The 22967-nt window shown below is 38.1% G+C and overlaps 2 protein-coding genes and 1 long non-coding RNA gene across 8 annotated transcripts in view; 1 reads left to right on the forward strand and 2 right to left on the reverse strand.

Annotated features, from left to right (window-relative positions):
* The window catches only part of Plexa (plexin A), a 427193-nt gene that overhangs the window by 285474 nt on the left and 118752 nt on the right, over positions 1-22967 (reverse strand). The window lies entirely within an intron of this gene.
* Positions 1-22967, forward strand: part of Abl (tyrosine-protein kinase Abl) — a 223155-nt gene that overhangs the window by 21805 nt on the left and 178383 nt on the right. The window lies entirely within an intron of this gene.
* Positions 4274-4761, reverse strand: LOC139988099 (uncharacterized). The gene is made up of 2 exons (XR_011800031.1): positions 4629-4761; positions 4274-4310 (listed from the first exon to the last, which is right to left on the reverse strand). It is a non-coding gene; the product is annotated as an uncharacterized lncRNA (long non-coding RNA).

Consider the following 22967-nt stretch of genomic DNA (forward strand, 5'->3'; position numbering starts at 1 on the left):
ACCTCGTGTTATCGCGGTTTTCAACGCTTGTTTTACAGTTTGCCAGCCACGCAAAACGAGCTACAATCTCACAAAGCGGCGGTCCAGCCTGGCACGCTCCACACCCGGCTCTATGAAGTTCCGAAAACGAATTTCGTGGCTGAACGGTCCCCCACGTAATTACAGTTTTTGACATTTAGGTTTGACGGTCAAATTAAACACCGCCATACTATAGAGACGCTTCGTGCTACGCGCTTTCGTCGCTAGAAAACATCGATTTTATCGCGCTGTTATTACTGCTGGGATCTGCACAGTTTTCCACTAATGTTAATAGTACAATTTTTCAACTCGCAACCTACGACTGGAGTATCGGTATTGTTAAATATCTCTCTATCGTATCAACAAATTTGATAAATCGATTCGTTCTATAAAAATACATATATTTAGGAATCATTGGTACCAAGTTTACCAAACAGTAAATTATTCATATGTTTGAGTAAGCCACAAAGTTTAAGCGAGGTTATTTTTACCATTAATCGTTAGCTAATGTTTAAAACCACAACCTATGTTATACACTAATTTTGTTCCTAAGTGTTTGCAACAAATATATCTTTTAACTTCTACATATCTTTAAAACAGTCGCAAATTCTACCGACCACGACAATCGTGTTTCATTACACTGCTAATAAAATTTCAAAATGTCGCGTATGACCTATACAATATACGTTTACCTAAAACTTTCTTTGTATCAACCCCATCGACGCATCCGATTCAAACGTCCCTCTGATCCAAGCAGAACAGTCATTCAGCATCTATTAATAAACACATGACACGCGCACAATACTGAAAACTGATTTCTACATTTGCCACCCACTGCAGCTCTCGATAATGAAATAAATCGTAACTAATCCGAATCGAACAATCGCATTTTATCTGGCAGTCTGGTCAGAAAGTTCTTTTCGATAACAATTTCCTCCATTTCCGTGGTTCGGCTCGCTCCCCTTTTCAACCCCTCAACGCCATCCACCGGCTCGAAACGATGCAATTACAAGCAATCTTCGTTTCGCGTGACGATTCCATCGATACCGGTTACTATATTGATTCCACGACGATACACGCAGCCGTCTACCCCGACTTTGCGTTTCCATTTTCAAGCACGGGCTCGTCGTCTACCATACGTTTCTCGTTCCTCTCCCTTTCCGGCGTTTCTCTCGCCGGATTCGACCGCGAATCGGGCGCACAGATTCCAAGAGAGGGTTGCAGAACGCTCGTTCGAGCGTAAGGGAAGCAGAAGCGATGCAGGCAACGGTTCAACCCCCCACCCCTACCGATAGCGGTAGCATTTTTCGTTGCGCGCGGAAAATTGAACTTTCATGTATCCACTTTTGCACGGCGTGCTCCGCTACTCGAGTTAATGGTAACGAGGACACGCGAGTCGAACCGCTGCGATCGTTATTTTATAATTCGCTAGTATCGTTTGCCACGATATTTTGAGAAAATATTTTTTCAAGCGGAAAGAGGGCGACGGGTGAGATGGAAAATCGCAGATTTCAACGGCCACTCGTTAACCGTCTCGCGTGTCCATTTCTTTCCATTTCAACTTCTTTCCTCATTTGAGCCTCTCAGAAATCGAACTAATCTACGTCTTTCATAATATTCTCATCTTCATTACCTCGTTACTTGATTACTTTCAATCTAACAATATTACACAAACTTTAATCTTGTCGACAAATTGATTTCCTAGAATCACAGAAGTTTGCTTGTCGAATCTTGCGATCTCGGAGAGCAGGAGAGAAGTGTAGCGGCACAGGAACAAGAGGACAATTCAAATCATGTGGTTATTTTGCCTCGGAGTATGAATATCGTTAGGACATACATAATAATAAATAAACTCCGGGCAAAACAATGTCGCCGCTACGTGCAACCATCAAACGAAGACGAATTTGAATTTTCCGGTACTCCTCGACCAATATAAATAGACGGCCATGTTCTCCAGCAATCAGTGGTGCGAATCAGTACAAGTCATCAGCAATTTTATTAGCGATTTACACACTGTGTTTAGCGAATCCGTTAGTACGAGCGTCTTAGCGAATATTGTCTGTACTTATTTATTTATTATTTTAAAATACACTTGACGGTTTCAACAGCGAGTTATCTCGTCATTTAAACAAAACGACCAAGCATCCTCTACAGAAGTATTTGACGTTTGATTGATATATAAATCACTTGCTCCGACTATTGAGAATTCTCAGCTAAATAGCGATCGGTCAGGTTCAACCGATCGGTTGATATCGCGGATCTTGAATGAGATTAACGCTCAAGGTGGAGTAAATTAAATATATCGAGCATTAGTATGGTTTGGTAATTTATTTGCACTTTTAGTATACACGTAGAGTTTGACGTTCTGATCACGATGATCTTGTTGAGACTGAATACGAACAGTATGACGCTCTGATGAAGACTGTCCTAGGATGTTGTTATTATTCCCATCAGAAGCTTCGTCTCGTCCTTACATCCTGACTTTCCACGTTTTCCCTGATTTAATTGTACTCTCGTGAGTGCATACTTTCTGGTAATGCCATTTGTTTACCTATGACCCTTCGGCACTTAAGGTGTTTTTTAGCCCCTTAATGATGTCCGCATCATAAGGTTATCATAAGTCATCATAGCTTGAGGAGGTAGGCAATTCGGACTTTCCCAAAAAAGGGAGATGTGTTGTCCGAGTCATGAACTGACGGCCACTCTAAATCCTCAACACTGACATTATAGAGAAGTTAAAATTTAATCCTTTGCACTCCTACGTCGAGTGTGACTCGACATCAGTTTTTACCTCAGGAACTCCTTTGTCGAGTCCCACTCGACATTCTTTCAGTCCCACCTTTTTTCGTGAAACGTGCGAAAGAAAACCAGGATTGCGTCTTGGAAATTGTTTCAAGATATATCATACACTTCAAAATTACAAAATACAACAATAATGTGAATAAAACTGGTATTTAAGTAAATTTTCTTCTTCCTTTATTTATTTAAATTGTCTTATTTTCTAGTTAAAGTAAATTTCAAATGAAACACTTAAAAGCGTTGAGAGCTACTGGTAACTTAAATTGAAATAAAATTCGAAGTGCAAAGGTTTAATGTTACGTTCCAAAACGTCGTTCTGAATTATTGCGAACTGAATATCATCGTAGTTTGTATGATTATTTTAACCGTTTTAATCAAATTATAAAGTATGTTAATGATGTCTCATTAATCCTTTTTATCAGTGGCCTCGCTTAAACATTTACTAAACTGTTACTAAACTAAGCTGTTTAGATCTTCTCGCTATAATTATTTACAGCTTATTCTGTATCTCAGACATAATATATTTTACCAATATGCTTCTCTTCTAAACGAGTATAAATAAATAAATAAATAAGTTATATTACAAAGAGACAATACGAAACATTTTAACTTCCTTCAAAAATGTTAAATTCAAAAATAAAAGAAAGGAAAATAATGGTCAAAACGTCATCAGCTTTTTCCACTTCGCGACGCATGGAGTTGATTTGTACGGCTTCTGAACAATTCATTTCGTGATCTTCTTTCTTTCCCTCCTCCTTTCTTAATATTGTCTTTGTTTCTCTATTCTACTTTTTCTTTTTTCGTTAAATTCCTTTACCAATGAAAGAAACTCTACGAGCTTTCAGAAGTGGAAACGCTCGCCCCCCAGCAAGTACAGAACTTTTGAAATTGAGCATAACGGGGCCAGCAACCTTCCTTCCTCTTTCCTTTTGATTCCACCTCGTGGACGACACCGGTATAAAACGGCTTTTGGCTCGCTTTCAAGCAAACTCGGTTGCACGCCTCTTCCTTCTGTGTTTCTTCCTACTTCCGTCTTTTATTACGCTTTGTCACCATCTGCCACGCCGCGTACACTCGCGCGAGTTCGTCATTATCGCGTCTTCGTCACACCTTTCCATACAGTCGAATCCAATAGTAATGCGAGTAACAAACACCCTTAGTCATGCTACTGTTCTACGAATACTTTTAGCTCCTCGAGTAGACATTTGCTGTTCCTACTTCGTATTTGCAGGATTTGATTCGAGTTATGTGTAGTTTAGAGAACTGGAATATATTTAAATTCATTATGCATTCATATCGACAATACCGAGATGCTCTGATGAAAAATTGAGCAAGAATTTCAACAAATTCCAGGAATATTGACACTTAGCCAACCGAATAGGGAGATGTTCCCTCTGTGAAGAATATCGCTGCGTGACTGAACGGGGAGATCTCCCTTTTTGACTTTTGCAACGCGTTTTCTACTTTTTTTTTTTTTATTAGTTATTGTTTACCTGGAATTGTTCCCAATTAATTACGGCACTCTTTTTGCTTTTATAAAGTACAGTATATGATAAAATATAGCAACTTAGTGGTGTTAAAATTAATCAAAAAGTTACACTATCAGTTATATGATTTAATAAAGTTATAATCGAACGATACCACACTGTAAAAAAATATTAAAACGCATTATGAATTTTTAATTTCACCTTCAAGTCGTGTTATTTATTTTTAGTCATCTTTAATGTTTTTAACTTTACCTATATTTCTTTATACTTTTAATTTGATGTTTTGTATAAACAATATGTGAAATCGTTAGATAAAATCATTACCGCAAAATATAATTAACCATTTAAATAATTTTTAGAATTCTTTGTTTTTTAATTAGTGAATATTAGTCCTTGATATTTGGAAAAATGCGCGGTGGAAACGTATAGCTCGCTGCGGCGCGAGCGGTTGGCTGAGTGTTAAAGGACTACTATCTTATCTAATGTTGGATAATATTTAACGACAGTGTTTCCAGGCATGCGTTCAAATTTGAGCTACATTCAAATTTTGAAAGCGTCATGAAGTTAATTAGATACGAAATAACGAAACACGAAGCCACTGTATCTGATAAACGTGATCAAATAAAGCGTACGTTTATATAAACTTCCTTCAGTGTTTTGAAATATCGAATCAGTCGCTTAAATATTGCCCATATTTAACTGGATATTCTATACGTCAGAAACACCAGTTTGCAGTGTAACCATTGAAATTTACTTTAAAAAAAAAAATAAAATAAAATAAAATAAAAATAAAAAAAAAAAACCGGAAAATTTCCAGCGTTCCACATCACAGCTGAGGCGTGCTCTTTTCTTTGAGGAGCCCGTAGAAAGTCGAGATCTTTTTAATTAGTGTACCTCATTAGTACGACTGTATTTCGTGGAATATAATTCCACGCTTCATCCATCTTCTCCTCCCTTCTTTCTCGGCTTCTTCCGCTTCCTTTCGCAGATTTCGCTTTCTTTCAGATTTGCGTGATATCATCGCTAACGAAGAGTTCGCCAGCGGAATCGATGAAACCGGATGTGTCATCCGTCAAATCACCGCGCCACCTCATTTTTAGATGAAACTCGACGAGAACGATGAAACGTGAAGTCATAAGGCCGGTATTAACGCGACGAACATTAGCACGGAAGACGGTTTCGTCAGATATTGCTTCGATGCAAAAATTACCTCGCTCGTCAGCGTATAACTTTTCAAAGGTTATCTTCGAAACTGCTGACAAGGAGCAACTTTTTGGAAGCGAAGCTACGAGTAACCTCGAGACCTCGCAGCAATTAGTTAAATCTTTAGCCACATCCTTTGCGCTCTTCTTCGTTTGAAGTGAATTAACTTTCAAAGATTAAGGCCTTTACATTTTCAGATGAGATGTTTCGTAAACTGATTTTTACTTGAATTTACATGACATTTATGACATATGACATATGACAAGTATACTACTACACCTTTAAAATTATCGAATAACTAGGTTTAATATTTTAGGTAGATCTGCTCCTGCTATATGCCACCACCTCGCGAATGCATATATTACAGCTCAAGCCGATAAACAAACCCTACACCCACATATTTTGCAGCTAAAGATCGATAACTCTTCGTTTAAAGTGAATTAACTTTCACATTGGATTGGCAACTAAGTGATTGCGGATTTTGTCAATACCACCTAATGACAAAATCCGCAATCACTTAGTTGCCAATCCAATAGATTAAGACCTTTACATTTTCAGATGAGATGTCTCGTAAACTGATTCTTACTTGATTTTACATACGAATAAAATAATTTGCGTCCTAACATTTCTCATAGCGAAGAAAATTCTTGTCAAACAGCTATGAGGACATATGATGAACTCACAAGATAGATGAAGTTCTACTATACCTTTAGAATTACCGAATAACTAGGTTTAATATTTTAGGTAGACCTGCTCCTGATATATGCCACCATCTCGCGAATGCATATATTACAGTTCAAGCCGATAAACATATCCTACACTCACATATTTTACAGCTAAAAACCGATAACTCGAGGAAGCAAAATTTCACAAATCGCCTTAATTCAAACTGCAACAGCTCCAACGCTCGCCGCTTTTTCCAATACGTGCAACATTCACCATTCTTTTCGACGCAGTCACGATTACAAGACAAAACCCAACCGGTACGTCGAAGCAACTTAAACGAAATAAAACGAGAAAAACCAAGACAGGGAGAAGAAAAGAGAGAGAGAGAGAGAGAGCAAAAGGGAAAAAAGAAATAGCTGAAGGTACGCAGATGTGGAACCGCCGTGTCGCCCTTTTCACCGATGCAATTTCTCGACGTGCATTCTCCCTTGACACCGTGAGACAATAACCCGGCACGGGGCCCGCATGGAATGCGACCAACGTGAAATAACGCGAACCACAAGCCGTCGATGCTCGCGTTTCCAAAGGTTCACCTCGGCTAATGCGCCGATGCACTTGCATAATTCCAGCCTCTATCGGCCGATCTACCAACGCGACCTTATTCTGTCGTCTCTCGAAAACTCGCTCTTGAAGAAGCCTTTTTTTATCGGAATACGTGGCCTGACACGTTGCCACTGACGTCAGAGGAGAACGGGAAACCGCCGTCTAAGGCACGATCCAGTGATTTCGTGAAGAGAAACAGAAAGGAATAGGAAAGGTAGACGCACTGACCAGGTGATACCGGTTTTCATGCTTTCGTCGTACATCGACTCTGATTTGCTAGATAACGAAGGTTGTGATGTTGGAGATAACGAGACGATGCAAAGTGATGCAGTTGACAAAAATCAAAATAATCGTTGCTTTCATTGCTGGATCTTATCGTCCGATGATGTCAGTCCATAAGCGAGTAATATAAATGTAAACGATTAGTAAAAATTGACTATGCATTTAAATATAATTTCAATCTGAAAATCTCAAGACAAAAAATCTGAAAACGTCGAAACTTGAAAATTAGCTCGTTCATTATATATTTCTGTTTGTTCAGTCTTGTTACATAGCGTTTGTTGCGCCTTAAATATAAAGAACATAGATATGTATCATTTAAATTTCCAAGTTTATTTCTTTCTTTAAAGAGCTATCTTTTGCAGATTTTTAGTCACGCTAGATCAACTGATATCAAGAGTCGGGAAATCTGCTCATTAAATGCATTTTTTATCTTTGTCCCGAATCCTTATTCAAATGATATACTGTGCGATATGTTATCTAAACGTACGAGACGGTATTTAATTAACGAGAATATTGCATAGCTTTTTTGTTATGTGATAAAGATCGTATTAATGAGACGTTTACTTGGCAAATTGGTTGGCTTCACAAAACAAAAAGTAGAGAAAATTAATGAAATTATACCAAATGCTTTGGCGCCAAAACTTAAAAAAATGAGAAGTAGAGTTAACTGTGAATAATCCAAATATTAATAAATAAATTAATAAACAAATTAATTAAATTGTTATGTATACGTAACAGTAATATCCAAAGTAAAAAAAAAAATATGAAGAAATTTATTGATATTTAGTGAACCAACTGCACTTCTACGGACTTTTATGGAGAATTTGAAAGTAATAAAAGTATGTAAAATGATAATTAAAATGACAAAAAGTGGAACTACATAGTATACAAAATATGCGAAGTGTAATAAGAATTCAAAAATCTTCTTCCACAAACGTTTCAAATAATCCGTAGGAGAATTGAACGACATACGACAACGCGATCCGCGTGAAAATAAAATTCATCCTGTTCATCGAACGTAGGTCAGAACCAGATCGAACTATCTAAGAATAAAGCGAAACTTCGTGGAACGGAAGACCAAAATGACTTTACCAATTGATAGCACGAAGCTAGTCACGGTGATTCAGGATCGATGCTGGTGAAACAATAACAGGTAACTTTTCTGGTTATCCAAAGTTTTAAATAAATTCCACGAAATCTGGCTATCTTTTATTGGCTGTCGTCGCGGTTCAAAGAATTTTAATCTTCTCAGAATCTTTGTCGCGGGGCAATAGATCGATCTCTCTGACGTGCAATTAATCGGCCTTGCTTCCATCTAAAAAGCAAGATTACAAGCATTTTTAACGACGCGACCGTGTCTAACGAGCGAATTGCCTCAGCCCGTCGGCACGATATTGAAGCAATGTAACAACAAAAAAAAAAAAAAAAAAAAAGAAAGGAAAGAAAAAGAAGAAAGAAAGGGAAAATAGCGACGTTTTATAATGTTTCTGCCGTAAACGAGCAAGTTTATTTAATTCTACGCTCCGGTTCTGCGATTCTTTTCGTCATTGTCGCCTACGGCGAATACGCAACACACGTTGCAATTACATCGGTCTCTTGTCGTTATCTTTTTTCTCATCAGGATTGCCGCTCGCACACTGTCCTATCGTACAGTTATTGTGCTAGGAATCGACTGGATCATCGTTATTTATAACGGGCTGGTCGCGTGAGATCGGATACAGGGACGATGATTGACGAGGAAAAACACGAGGTTTGCTAAACGAGGAAATTCACCGAGGCGTTCGTTCGTGTACGTAGTACGAGTGAAAAATAACAGGATACGGTTGTTTCTAACGCTGTTAAGTGGAACGTTTGTTGACCAGGCACTTCTGACCGCGATCATGCAATTAGAAGTTCATAAGGAAATATTGAGTTGGTTTGCTTGGTTTTCGTACTTGAGACATTTACTTAGCAAAGTTCATTTATTTTTAATAGAAATGAAACGACGCGCAAAGGATATAGGACTTTTAAGTAAAGAAATTATTACATACACAAGGCTGGAAATTTATGCCACGAGGTAATTTGTCTTTTCCGATTAATAGGCTTGGTTTCTTGTCTAAACGTTATCTACCAATATTTACCGCCTTTCTGAAAATTATGTTTAGATACATATAAACATGAATATTTCACGAACACATACATTGCTTAACTAGTGTTCTATATTACTGAAGAAAATCGTTATATTCAATCTTTATCACAATATCACCAAATAAATGAGATAGAACCATTCATACTGGTAATCCTCTAATTGTTTTCAACAGCGTGTAGGGATTTTTTATTCAGCAGTGCATAAAATGAACATACTTTACAAACTGCTATGTATTTTTTTAACCAAGACGCGCATACATTGAGTTTGATAGAATTTGGAAGTGAAATTGAGAAATACTAGGATCAATAGTTCACAAATTGTGGATTCATGAAAATATTCAACTATTGAAGATTTTATACATTTTCCCATACTTCTATTCACGATATTTTTATATTTCTCTTCAAAATGAATATTTTCCATCGACTCGTGCCAACTAAAACGTTCCTTCGATTTTCAGGATGATAGCTCACAAGGATGGCGAAATGGATAATGAACAGATCGACGAAGGTAGAAAAAATCGAGAAGGAAGGAAGCGAATCAAGAGTGGGAATTCCACCCTTCACGATTCCGAAAAATCATTTTCCACGCCGCGTGACTCGGCCCCGTTCCCTGGCTGATGATTACGCGGTCGCCCCGCTATCGCGGGCTTAATCTCCATAAATTACAAAGGAACAAGAAAAACTCGGATATCGAATTTCAATCGGGCCTTAATCACGTTTCACGCCCGACCTCGTAATGCGATTTTTCCTTCTTGTAAATCCTGTCGCTGATTAAACTCGATCATCGACAGCGGTTCGCTCGATTCTACTGTACGGCAGGGAAACGAGGCAAGCAAAAAGGGAAACGAAAGACAGAAGCCGGGCAAACGAGAAACAGAAGCGGCGGTGTTCTAAATTTTCAACGATTAGAGGAAACTTGACAGTCGAGACAGGGGGAAAAAGGATAGTTTCAAAAATCGTTATAAGCGATACCGGAAAAGCGTGATTAATGTTGCGCTCGGTCGAGTGAATTTTATAGGACCGAAGGTGACTTACACTGGAGCGAGTACACGGATGATAAATTTAATTTTCGATCAGAGTGGATCTGAACTTGAATACTGATAAACACTTTTGCATATTGGATTTCGCTCTGTGTATGTAAAAATAGAGATACGGTTTTAGGTCAGCGACCTAGTTAGAAAATTGTAAGATATTTATCGTGCCCTGAGAAAACATGGAACACAAGCAACTTCGCTATTTTTGATGATAGTAACGTTTGAGATATGATTTGTATGCTTCCGAAATAAAAACGCGATAGGAAAAGAACAAGATTACTTAACACATTGTTGACCGGCAATTTTACTGAGAATTTATCTCATGTCACCGGCTATTATTTTGTAATTTGATGTGGAAGTAAAACAATATAAATAAATTCTAATAACTTTTATTTATTATTCAACTTTTAATATTTCTTTTTCGTATGATAAACAATGCAACAATCACAAAAATGTGTAATGGTACACAACAGCTTTTGCAAATACATTTAGTTTCGTTGCGTTTTCCTTTTGAAGAACATAGTTTGTGCACTATGCTGACCAACAATTGCACTGTATTATCTCCAACAGTGCACTGAGAAAACGACGCTGATGCGAAAAAAAGGCGCATCACGAGTTTACTCGTGGCCGGTTAGCAACGTTTGGCCATGAAGTTAACTCGTCAACAATGTGTTAACATAGTAAACTTCGGAAGAAAATAATCGCGGAAGGAATTTTTTCATCGTATTTCTCTTTTTATAATCATTCTGTCCATATCTAAAACATCTTCCACTAAGCCACTAAAACCAAAGTAGGTAGACACTTAGACGTACGTATGTAAATAGAAAATTTACATACGTGCACATTTACACGTACGTATGTAAATTTTCCATTTACATACGCACGTATAAATACGCGTACAAAGTTGCATCTCAGGTGCATGTATTACTTCGTCGAACCTGCCCTAACAAACAACGCAGCAGCCAGAAAACAACTAAATACGCAACGCACAGAAATAGAAGGGACAGCAGAAATATTTCGCGCAATCTCCGTCACGTGGGAGGAGGTCGCGAGCTTCTTTCCCTGCAGTTCGAAACTTTTTAATTGCAAGGCTCTCTCCAGTCGAAGCAGTGACCATCCAATTTGCACGAATGGGATTTTCCTTGAACGTGACGCACCGATCCCCTCACCGTCGCGAAACTCCGCTCCACCCACCACCACCTCCTTCCTTCCGCAGTGTACAACCCCGTTCTAGTCGCTTCCGCGATTCTTTTGCCACGAAAAAAATTGAATTTCAGCTACAGAGACGCGTACCCATCTACACGCGCGTGGAGCCGACCCTCTTGGCTTGCGAACCTTCACGCCGTTTTCCAGCCCTTTCTCCAACGGCGCTAGTCGTTCAGTTTTTCGGGTTAGCTACAGCTCCATTGTCCTGCACTTTTTGCACATGCCAACGGCACAGGTTACAGAGCCACGATCTCCAGCAACTCCCATATCGCCTGCTCCGGGCTATTGTCACGTAGGAGACACAAGAAATTATGAAAATGATGGATCGCCGGTGATCTCCTCGCGTCGCACTTCGAACGTTTCACAAATAAGGTGAAGAAATTGAAGTTAGTATATGGTAATAGAATTTAATAATTTATTTATTTAGAATTAAATATTTATTTAAGAATTTAATAATGTATATGGTAATAAAACTTATTATGCAAATCCAACAGAATGACGGTTCAAAGTGTTACAACAGAATGATCGTGAGCGCTAATTTAGGAGGGTTTTTAGACTGAGCTTTTAATCCCTCTGGAGGGGTTATCATCGGGTGTATATCTGAGGCGACTATTCCGTTACTATTTGATTATTGTTTAGATAGCTGTAACATGCAGGATGTTTAGCCTATCCTATTACTCCTTCTGAGCGTGTGACCTTCTTGAGTGTGCGACATTAGTATAGCTTTTTCGAGGCGGTGCGAGTCGCGTAAAGACTGATAGTCCGGCTCAAAAAACGAAACTGCAAATCTGTCGATAGAAAGAATAGCTGTGGGACTCGTAATCGGTGCACGGTCCGATGCATTCCACGCAGACTTGTATAAAAATGCAATCTCGTCTCCTCCTTCTCTCTCTCTTTCTCTCTCTCTCTATATATATAGTATGTATATATATATAGTATGGGCGACGTGCTTCAACTATCCTCGCTATACTATCTAGAAAGCTCGGGCCCACGTACAAGCACGTCTCTCCTTTACGATAGGTATTTGCGGAGTAATGTTTTCATTATAGTTACGTTCTGGACAAGTGCTCGCGGATACTAGGGGTTGCTTGGCGTCCTTATGTTTCCCCTGCCAGAGTTTCACCAGAATATCGATAGGATAAGAAGGTACGTAAAATGTTTGAATGCTTGCAATAGGAGGGTATATACTTGAAGTGGGGAATGTATGGTGCTTGGTAACTGATTGTTTACGATGGACCAGGTAATCTGGTGCGTATTAAAATGGGGGAATGAGAAGGTTAAAAGGCGACGATTTACTAGCGCTAATTAAAGACTGATTACAGTTCACGTGTTTTTGCTACGTGTCTTTATCCAGCTGTTTCTATCTATTAACGATGCTGATATTCTTTTTCTACGAGAAATTTATTCCTTCGCATAATCCTGTTTTCTACTTCCCTCTCGCCTCTGCAGTCGGTTACTCGCGGGTACAATTTTATACCAGTAACGGTAATAACGTGCAAGCTGCGAGGAATTAGATTCTATTTGCAAGTAGCGAGTACACACGCAATCGAATGGGGATTTATTTCTATAAGAATTCATTGAAATAGGAACTCGTTCAGACGAAGATCTTTGCCTATGTACGATGATTATCACCAATTAATTCAAACTTCCGGATATTTACGAATGCATATACTATCATATTTCTATAGTACTTGAAATACGTACGTTCCATTTGGATGGTATTGGAGACGCGGTAAAAACCGCGGAAATTTTCAGAGTGACCTAATAAAGCTTGAAACGCAATCCACTGCTGATACTTGTACTTTATTAGAATATTTCTAACCTTCCGGTGTAATCTCTTAGTAGTATTCTGTTGGAATGTCAGTCACGCGTGTTAACGAACTAGCTTCTTTCAACTACAAGCCGAACATCCCCTATGAAGTGGACGAGAGGAAGTCTGAAGAAACGCAGCGTAACGATAATTAATGAAAGAAAAACCCCGGTGCAAGATGCGTTCGTTAACGAACGAAGAAGATCGTTTCCCGTGTTTTTCAGAATTCTACGAATCGAACATGACGGATCGTTCGAATACGAAAAGAGCCTACGGCGAACACGTCTCCTTCTATTTAGCAAGTGAACGAGCACGGCTAAAACGTGGCGATTCTAAACTTGGGAAAAACAACTTTCGATCCATTTGATTCACCTTCTTCGAATCCAGGTGCTTTTAGTGGGAAAAAGGAGAAGAAAGAAGTTGAGAAGCTTTCCAAAAGGAGTAGTATAATACACAGCGACCAAGTATTGGAGCAAAATGGATTCTTCTGTAAAATACGACGTGAATTTGTAAAATAAATGATTCTTTATATAATAATTAATAACGAATAATAAAGTTCGAGAATTGGAAGTAACAGACATATTATAATTTGTTATCATTAAACAGCTGTATAATACGAGGTACATTGGGTTGGCAACTAAGTGATTGTGGATTTTGTCAATTGGTAGTCTTGACAAAATCCGCAAACACTTAGTTGCCAATCCAATATAATAGATTGTTCTTTGCGAAACATAAAACTTTAATTATTACAAAATTGGTGCATCGATATCGCACGATTAATGAAATTATAGAATCGTTCCGCAATTATGTTTCATAATTTATAATTATACAGAGATGTATAGTGATATAGGAGTCGTAATGAGAACAGAAGTTTCAGTTTCTTGTAACAATTGTTGAAACACGACAAATATTAGCCGCGTCACAACTGTTTTCAATTCTTAAAAATTATATTTTACAAAACGATTAAGTGAAGAATCTTTTAAGAATTCGCGCAACATTTATGCGAGCTTCTCAATTACACGAAATAAAGATCGCCTTCTTGCCAAGTAGAGCGACGATCGATCGATCTTCGACTTTTCAATCTCCGATCAATCTTCCTTCCGCTGAATTACGTTCGGAGTATTTCAAACACCAAACTGTGGTTTATAAACGTACAAAGTCAAAGACGCTTTGTCGTGTAGACGGATAAAAATGTAATTCATTTAATGGCACCTTGGCCGAAGCGTTAAAAAACAAAGTTTAAGCTGGTTTGGCTCGGTATGCTTGGCGATACAGCTTTCTTTTTTGTAAGCCGATCAAGCGGGATCACGAAACTCGTCGACACGGACGGTCTTAATTGGAGCTAATCGACAGACCACCTTTTTCACGCCGCTTGATAGCCTTTTTTATGGTTCACCAAAGATCAATGAGGTGCGGCGGACGAAAAAATCATCTACCCTCTGTTAAATCTTATCTAATCCATCAGACGTGAACAATGGTTACACGAACGCGTGAAACATATCATTAATTCGTCATATTAACACGTTTAACACGGAAATTGCAGCGTAATATTCACCACAGATTATGTTCCATATATATCGTACCTTTGTACAGGAAGAAATTTTTTATTAATATTAATAAATTCTAATTCTCTAATCTCTTAATAAAATCATTGCAATAGCTGTTCCATCGATATAAATTGGTACATATATGAACGTTAAATTGATATAAAAATTCTCATATCATAATGACATAAGATGGTTGAGAAAGATATTCGGTCTACATAAAAGTTAAATTCAGCTAAATGAAATTCAACGAAAAGATCGCAACAGAATATATACGTAATGATTAAAACCGGCTTCGAAAAGCAACCACGAAGAGAGAAACCTAAGAATCCTGCCGCTTTTATCAGCAAGAATAACCTTTTTGGATGATTTGAGAAATAGATTTGACAGCGAAAGAAATCGTAAATACGAGTTTAAGCTGCTATTAAGTCAGAACCTGATACCATAATGAGGCAAAATTTCTTATCTTTTATTACCACAAAGGCTAGCGCTGTATAGGAGATAATTTCTTATCGAGTTGACTAGATAACGTAGCGTATCGTTAATTTCCTTTCTAACAGGAACACGTGCTTTTACTTGTCTATGGAATTCTCTTACAGAATAGTTCAAAGTGACTCAACTCGATATGCTCCCGATCACGTACAATCGTTTGCGTATTAAATTCCCATATTATTGTAACAAAATTAGTAGCTATCTATTTATGGCTGTTTCCACTGATGATAGACACGTCTTTCAAATTCCTCCGATTATTTCTTTTATTATTACAATCTTTATTTTATTTCATTTCACTTTATTTTATTATTCTTTTCAGCGTGCTTATCCCATTTTCTTTTCTTTCCTTTCCTTTTACTCTTGAAATTCTTCCGCAATAACACTGTATCGTTCATTTTCAATGCCATTGTGGTCTCTTTGCGTCGCCTTTTTTCTGCTAGAATACCCTCTTTGATAACCTCGTATTCTTTTTATTCTTCCAATTACTTCTTTGATATTATTTTTAAATTACTGCGTTAAAATTCCTTCCTTTTGCATTCCACTTCTCCCTGCATCTCTTACCGAACATAGTAAATGCACAAGAGAATGATTGAACTATTATAAAAAGTTTCGTAATTCTAAACATACGAAACGCTAAAAAACCTTCTCAACAAAACCTGAAACAAGATTCTACGAGAAATCGTTGGGAAAATACGAAATGATTAATCCCAGTCTCAAAGAACAAAGAATCGTTTTCTGGGGAGAAAACAGAAACTACGTACAGAAAACGGAGCGATCCATGGGTTGACCAGAAGGAACGTAGCCGAAGAAAAAGGTGAAGAAAAAGACGGTACTGTCCCACGGCAGCCCAGTTGTCGACCAGGCCAAACAAACAATCTTTATCTCCTTTATGGTCGTCCTTATCTCCGGCAGCTGACTCTTCTCTACAACTTTCCCGTAGCAGGTTCTGCCTTTTTCTCGCTCTACGTACGTGAACAGATCCTTTGTGTTCCACGCCGTATACTTTCTTACCGTGTTTCGTAAGAGGGGAACGAACAAAAAAAAAAAAGAAACAGGAAAAATAAAAAAAAGGGGGAAAGGAAAAGAAGATTAAAAAAACAAGAGACTTTAGGAAGCAACGAATGAAACAAAAGAGAAGAAAGAAGGAAAAGGACGTCTGAAAGGAAAGAAGGAGAAAAGGGATGGATCGTGCAACGTAACGTGTAGCCACGAAAATTTGAATAAATCTCTTCTCCCTCCATCATCGCAGTTCTGAATATCGTTCCGACGCTTTTCCACAAACTATACGACCAGCTTTGCCGAGTGGTTGGGGGTAACTGAAAATTCAGTAGCAAACCCGTAGTTAATTTCACTGAAGAGAACCACTTCCTCTCGTCATCCACCCCCCTTTTAGTTTTCGAAGTAATAAACCATGCAAACGTTTTATTATGACTCATTCGTGGGAACCTTTGACATTACGCCTTATGACGCGAGACCACTTGCGTGTCTGTCGCACTTCGTGCTGGAAAAACTCATCGATCCATATTCATGCGATTCTATTTTTGAAATGAAACCCTTTTTTCTCACCGTGGTGACGGAGTTAAGGAAGATAAAGGCACGAGAAGCGTGTAATAGTTTGTAGAATAGTTTTAGATGTACAGAGGCTGTATAGGGAGAAGTTTGTGTCAAATTTTAGCATGGCCACCGAATTATTGGGTTGGCATTACCACCTAATGACAAAATCCACAATCACTTAGTTGTCAACCCAATATTATATTAATTCGTTGCAATGTAATATCGAGTGATACTAACGGTGTAGATTATGGTTTGAATTCCACGACGACACAGTGTTGTGGTAGCAAAGTATACAATTTATTTATTCAGAAATATTAGAAATTAAGCTGTCATTAGGTGGTAATGACAAAATCCGCAATCACTTAGTTGCCAACCCAATATTATGTTAATTCGTTGCAATGTAATATCGAGAGATACTGGCGGTGTAGATTATGGTTCGAATTCCACGACGACACAGTGTTGTGGTAGCAAAGTATACAATGTATTTATTCAGAAATATTAGAAATTAGGCTGTCATTAAGTGATAACGACAAAATCCGCAATCACTTAGTTGTCAACCCAATAATTCGGAGGCCACGCATTAGGTGGTAATGACAAAATCCGCAATCACTTAGTTGCCAACCCAATATTACGTTAATTCGTTGTACTATAATATCGAGTGATACTGGCGATGTAGATTATGGTTCGAATTCCACGACGACACAGTGTTGTGGTAGCAAAGTGTACAATTTATTTATTCAGAAATATTAGAAATTAGGCTTTCCAATGATTTCTATCCTATATGATAAGTTTATTGATAGATGGATTTATTTACAATGGATTAAACAGGAAACGATAGTTATTTAACTTGAACTAAATACAGTAAAGTGCTATAACTAAGACAACTAAATGGATAATTTACAACTCGCAACTAATAGCTTACAACTCGTAACAGCTCGGCAACTCAACTCTCTACTCCTCACAACTCGACTCTTAGTTAACGACTGCCAATTAATTCGTCTTTCTCCCTTCAGCATCCCTTTGTCTTTTCTCATACCCTCACCATGTACATGTTCCGTAACCATCCGGGATCATGATCACGTACGCCTTCTTCCGCGTAACTATTCGACTGAAGGACCGACGACACATTGATGGACTGCTTTGGCCTATTCAAGTTTCCCGACCCTTTTGGCCTGTCGACACTTAGGCTTTCTCGCAATATTGTTTATGGTTCATCCGATATTTCCTAGGCAATCTGTTCAAGTTATTACAAAAGTTTAATATAACAGTGTTAAAAATTTGAACAGTTAGTTAGGATATCATGCCAGCCAGCTTGTGACGCTTTAGCTAGTCTCATGTTAGTCAATGCTGCGTGACACAGTGCGGTATGTAATTTTCACATTGCATACGACAATTTCCGTATTAACAAGAAAGTCATAATCATCGAGATGTTCAGGGTTTCTTCTATTGGGTTGGCAACTAAGTGATTGCGGATTTTGTCATTAGGTGTTATTGACAAAATGCACTAAACGTTTGTTTCTTAGCTATGAAAAACGCGGAATCTTGTGTTCCTCTGATGAAGCTAAGAAACCCAGTTTATCTCCTGAGAGTTGTTATATACGTTCAAACTAGAAAAAAAAAATAACACAAAATTATACACATATAAAACTGTAATTTTTCGAAGAATTGAAATTTGTGAAAATAAAACGACATGAAAAGAAGTTCAGAACACACGTAACCATAGAAAATCACAAGAGATCGTTTTCAAACGTTTGTCGAAATTTCTATCCGAAATCTAATTCGCCAAATCACTAGACTTCGATATTACCACTAGAAAAGTTTCTACACGTAGGAAAGGCGAGAGAAAAGCTGCTAGAAATCTGGAATTCGTGTCGAGAATTCACCTCAAAGACAGTGAACGAACGACGCGATTTCCGGAAGGCGTTGCGGAAGATCGTTTCGATTGTCCGTAGCTAAAGCGTGCGAAAGAAGCACATGACGCTTTAGTGCATCATTTCTTTGCCTTGCTCTTCACAGTATCATCCTCGAGGTTTCCGATATCACCACCTGTTACGTAAACACGAGAGCGCGGAACTCGGGAAGACGCGGCCAATTGATTTACGTCGTCCGATGACGAATCGCGGCCTTCTGCGAGACTCTTTCTACCTGGCAACCATTTAACAAATCATCGACTTCCGTCTTCCCACGTGAGAAATTAGATCATCTTTCGATCGCCAGATTATAATCGAGTAATTCGATTCGATCGTCTTTCGTTAGATTTTCTTGAAGCTTTTCATACCTTTTAAATCTCGTTCGTTTATTCCTCTTTTTAATCGGATTTTCTTTTATTTTTCCAAAGAGAGGCTGTGTTAGATAAGAAAATTATTGGCTATTAAAGCTATTACATAATACCTTTTAGCCGGTTCTGATAATTTCTTAATAATACTTGAAAAACTTGTTCTTCTATATAGAAGAATATTATTATCCATTAAAACAAGGATGTTGGAATAGAAGTTTTAAGATCCTTTATAGTTCCATACTGTTTTCTTTATATTTTCCTGCTGTCTCATAAAATGACGTGATCTTACAAACCGTAATTGGTTACAGTTTATGAAAATACGTGATTTCACGCCGGCGGATGTTGACGTGTTAACTGGAAGCTTCGTATAATCACAAAATTATAATGTCCTTCTGTGTTACGCCACGAGGCTCTGCAGAGATCGTATTTCCAACCGTCGCTCGCGGTCCTCCAGCGTCGCAGATACATCCTCTTATCTGCCCGACGAAAAGTATACATTGTATCGTCGAGCGCATACTTGTCACCAAGTACCGAGTTCTGGAACCGTCGATCTCGGACCGTTATTTTTTAACGAAGAAGTCGGCCTGCGTGATCATCGGCGCGTGCGATGGCGTGACCCGAGCATAGGGGGGATCGTCTCCCCGAAAGACAAAGAATCGAAATCTGTAACCGATCAGTCTCATTCGACAACTGTAACCGCACAGTCGTATCTGAACAGTCTCATTATAGAATTCACACCGCATATATAAAAAATCGAGTCGAATCTCTGTAAAACATTAACTGTACCTATCACGAAACAATTTATGACGCTTCTATTATAATTTAATTTATTGTTAAAAATACATGCTATATTAACCTGTTAACACAGTGTTAATTTCATTCAACCACCCCTGTTATCTTAATCGAAACAAGGGGAACGACTATTTCGCGGCGTCGATTATACGAATTGTAGCGAGAATTTACGCCTCTCGCTGACGCGTTTTCCTCGCGACCGCGTCTCTCCGCAAACGGTCGTAACATTCTGTAATTTTCGATACTCTGTTTCTGCGATTAGTAAAAATACGTAGACATTTTATAACGAATATCACTGTTCACTTTCATTGGGTTAGAAACATAAAAACATTTCTGTTTCATTTAACATTTCGACTGCCACGTTGGTCATTGATGATCGGAGCGCTTGATTCTTTCTTACAATTGTAAAAATTGAATGAAAATTAACAGTTAGGGCATTTTGAATATAATCGATAAATAGAAGGAATACTTTGAAATAAAAAGTGTCCCATTGAATAATTAAACATTTTTATTAAAGCATCAATGAAAAAAAATGAGAACAAATCTTGCATCTAACGGTACACTGTGTTAAAACACTGGTATCCTGAGAGAAACATATGATTGCGGCGTGGCAGTCAAAGTATTAAACTGTAATCGCCATTCTTATTTCTCTCTTCTTGCACTGTTTGTAATACTTTATTATCCCATCTCGTATATCATATACTTGCTTATCTCCGTTATACCACCTGAATTAAACTCATCGTTACGTTCTGTACAAATTAAATTTTTACGTAAAATTGCGCTAAGGAAACACTGCTTGGAACAAATGCCGCAAACTTCGCTGATGTACTGACTCCGGCAAATATATAAAAAGCTAATATCCTACCGCTTAATTATTCAAACCTAAATCCAGTGCACAAAATCGCGCAACTAGAACCAATGAACCCGTGTAAACCTCGTTTCCAAAATATCTGCTTGACGTAACATATTTACTGCAGCAACCATTCCACGTTTACCAGCCAACAACGTTATGGAATCACCAAAAACAACGAAAGCGAGAGAAAAAAGAACGGGAAATAGCATCTGGTGTTAAAAATCGCCAAGAAAATCCAGTCTATCGGTCTACGATCGCCTGGCAATCGATTTAAATCTATGCTGTAGTAGCGCTGTGAATACGTTAAGCTGGTCGTCGGTGTTGCAACAAGATACGTACGAATTGAACAACAAGGCGCGACGTGTACGGTATGTAGCCAGGGCGCTGTGCAAAACTTTACTTTATATCCGACCCTATGTAAATGAGAAACGATCATTCAGGTCGGGTTGTAACGTGGCCGCACGAACCGATCGTGGGTGCACGTGTAAAATCGAGCAAGAAAGCACGCGCCCTGTTCTCGTGTTTCTTTCCTTAGGGGTTCTTTAAGCCCCCATGCGGCGCTGTCACGCGATAACAGGCCCGATCCCGGTTTACCGATTACCCGACTGCTAGTAAAGCAAACGAACGTTGCTTGAATGCAAATCGACACCGATGGACGAAACGACCGGGACCGTTATCGTACGACCATGAAGCCCCAGCTAAGACCGCCAGGGCCCCGCAAAGAGGAAAATCCATTTACCACTGATGCTCGCGATTCGTGTAATACCACTAGCGGGCGAAAAGATAGCCAAGCGACTGATAGCGTTAAGTTCTTAATGATGGCTTCGTAATTCTATAATTTTATCGAACAGCGTGTAAATACTAGTTTCTGACAACGTGACGTGTAGTAGAATCGGTATGTGGACGATTTGCTGCTTGTAGGAAACATGTGGATGACAGTAATTGATACTGAAATTGTCGACGACTAGAGTTGCAAAGTTATACGAAAGAAATTGATATGAAAAAACATGTAACACACAAAGAAGATTGTAGTTTGCTACGTATATTTCACAAAAGTAAAGAAAAGGTAAATCACCAAATTGATATTCAGAGTACCAAACAATGTACCGTTATATATTTAGAAAATTATCTGTATTACGTTTATTCGTTGTAGGTTCGTTTTTGTAGTTTCTTAAATAAATTAGATCCATAATATTTCTATGACGATTAAACCGAGGGTTCTACCGTTACAAGAAGCTGTTTCTCTGCAAAAAAATTGAGTAGTTTCATGTAATTTTCTTGAAATGTTCGCTACCAGAGCTGCACCGATCTCTCATTTCAAGGACTGAAGAACTTCATTAACGAATAAATGAATTCTTAACAAGTTCTTATCCCACTTTCCATCCATTTTGCAGATATACTTCCAAACTTAATACAATAGACTTCTGCACAAAAACCCTTGGAAAATATGTTTTCGCTATTAATAACTAATAAAAGAACAACTTTTCTAACGAGTTAAGAGAAAGTAGCTTTTGAAAGAACTAAATAATTTGAATCATTTTCGTTATTCCAATCTCCACGCGCAGAGAATGATAAAATAAGAAAAATGTATTGTTCGATAAATAGAGCTTGCATTGTGATTCGAGCGGCAAACCAACCATGTTTATAAAAGGTAGGAAACACGCAAAGAATATTTTTTTAAGCCCGAATATTCCGCTTTTTTAACCGGTAATTTTGTTGGGCAGATTTGAATATGACACGAAACTGTTGAGGATAGACTTTATAAGCCGTTAATTAATTATTGATCTTTGTTTTAATTTTGTAGATGCGCTATCATTCAGCCGGCCCAATTTTACCAGTTATTTTAATAAATTAAAAGGCAGGCCACAGAAGCCGATTTCACGACTGCACGTTATACGTCGAATTATTAATATAGGCTTTCGAAGTAAAGCCGCGTCCAATTATCTTTATACTCCAACGTTTCACGCAGTAGTATACTACCAGTAGCGAATATCAGTACGTTTTTTATATCTCTGGTCAAGCTAGCGGTATTAATACAACTTTCGAAAATAAAAATAATCGATCACAGATTTAAATCGAAAAGATTCCGTAGATAATTCGAAGAATCCAAGCTGTAGAAATTGCAACATGATTTAGTGATAATGATGTTCATCAAAAGATTCAAGTGAAGGCCATGTACCTAAACGTTCTTTTAATTAGTAAATAATTTATTATACTCG

The sequence above is a fragment of the Bombus fervidus genome, chromosome 6 (genome assembly GCF_041682495.2).
Source record: "Bombus fervidus isolate BK054 chromosome 6, iyBomFerv1, whole genome shotgun sequence".
NCBI classification, from domain to species: Eukaryota; Metazoa; Arthropoda; class Insecta; order Hymenoptera; family Apidae; genus Bombus; species Bombus fervidus.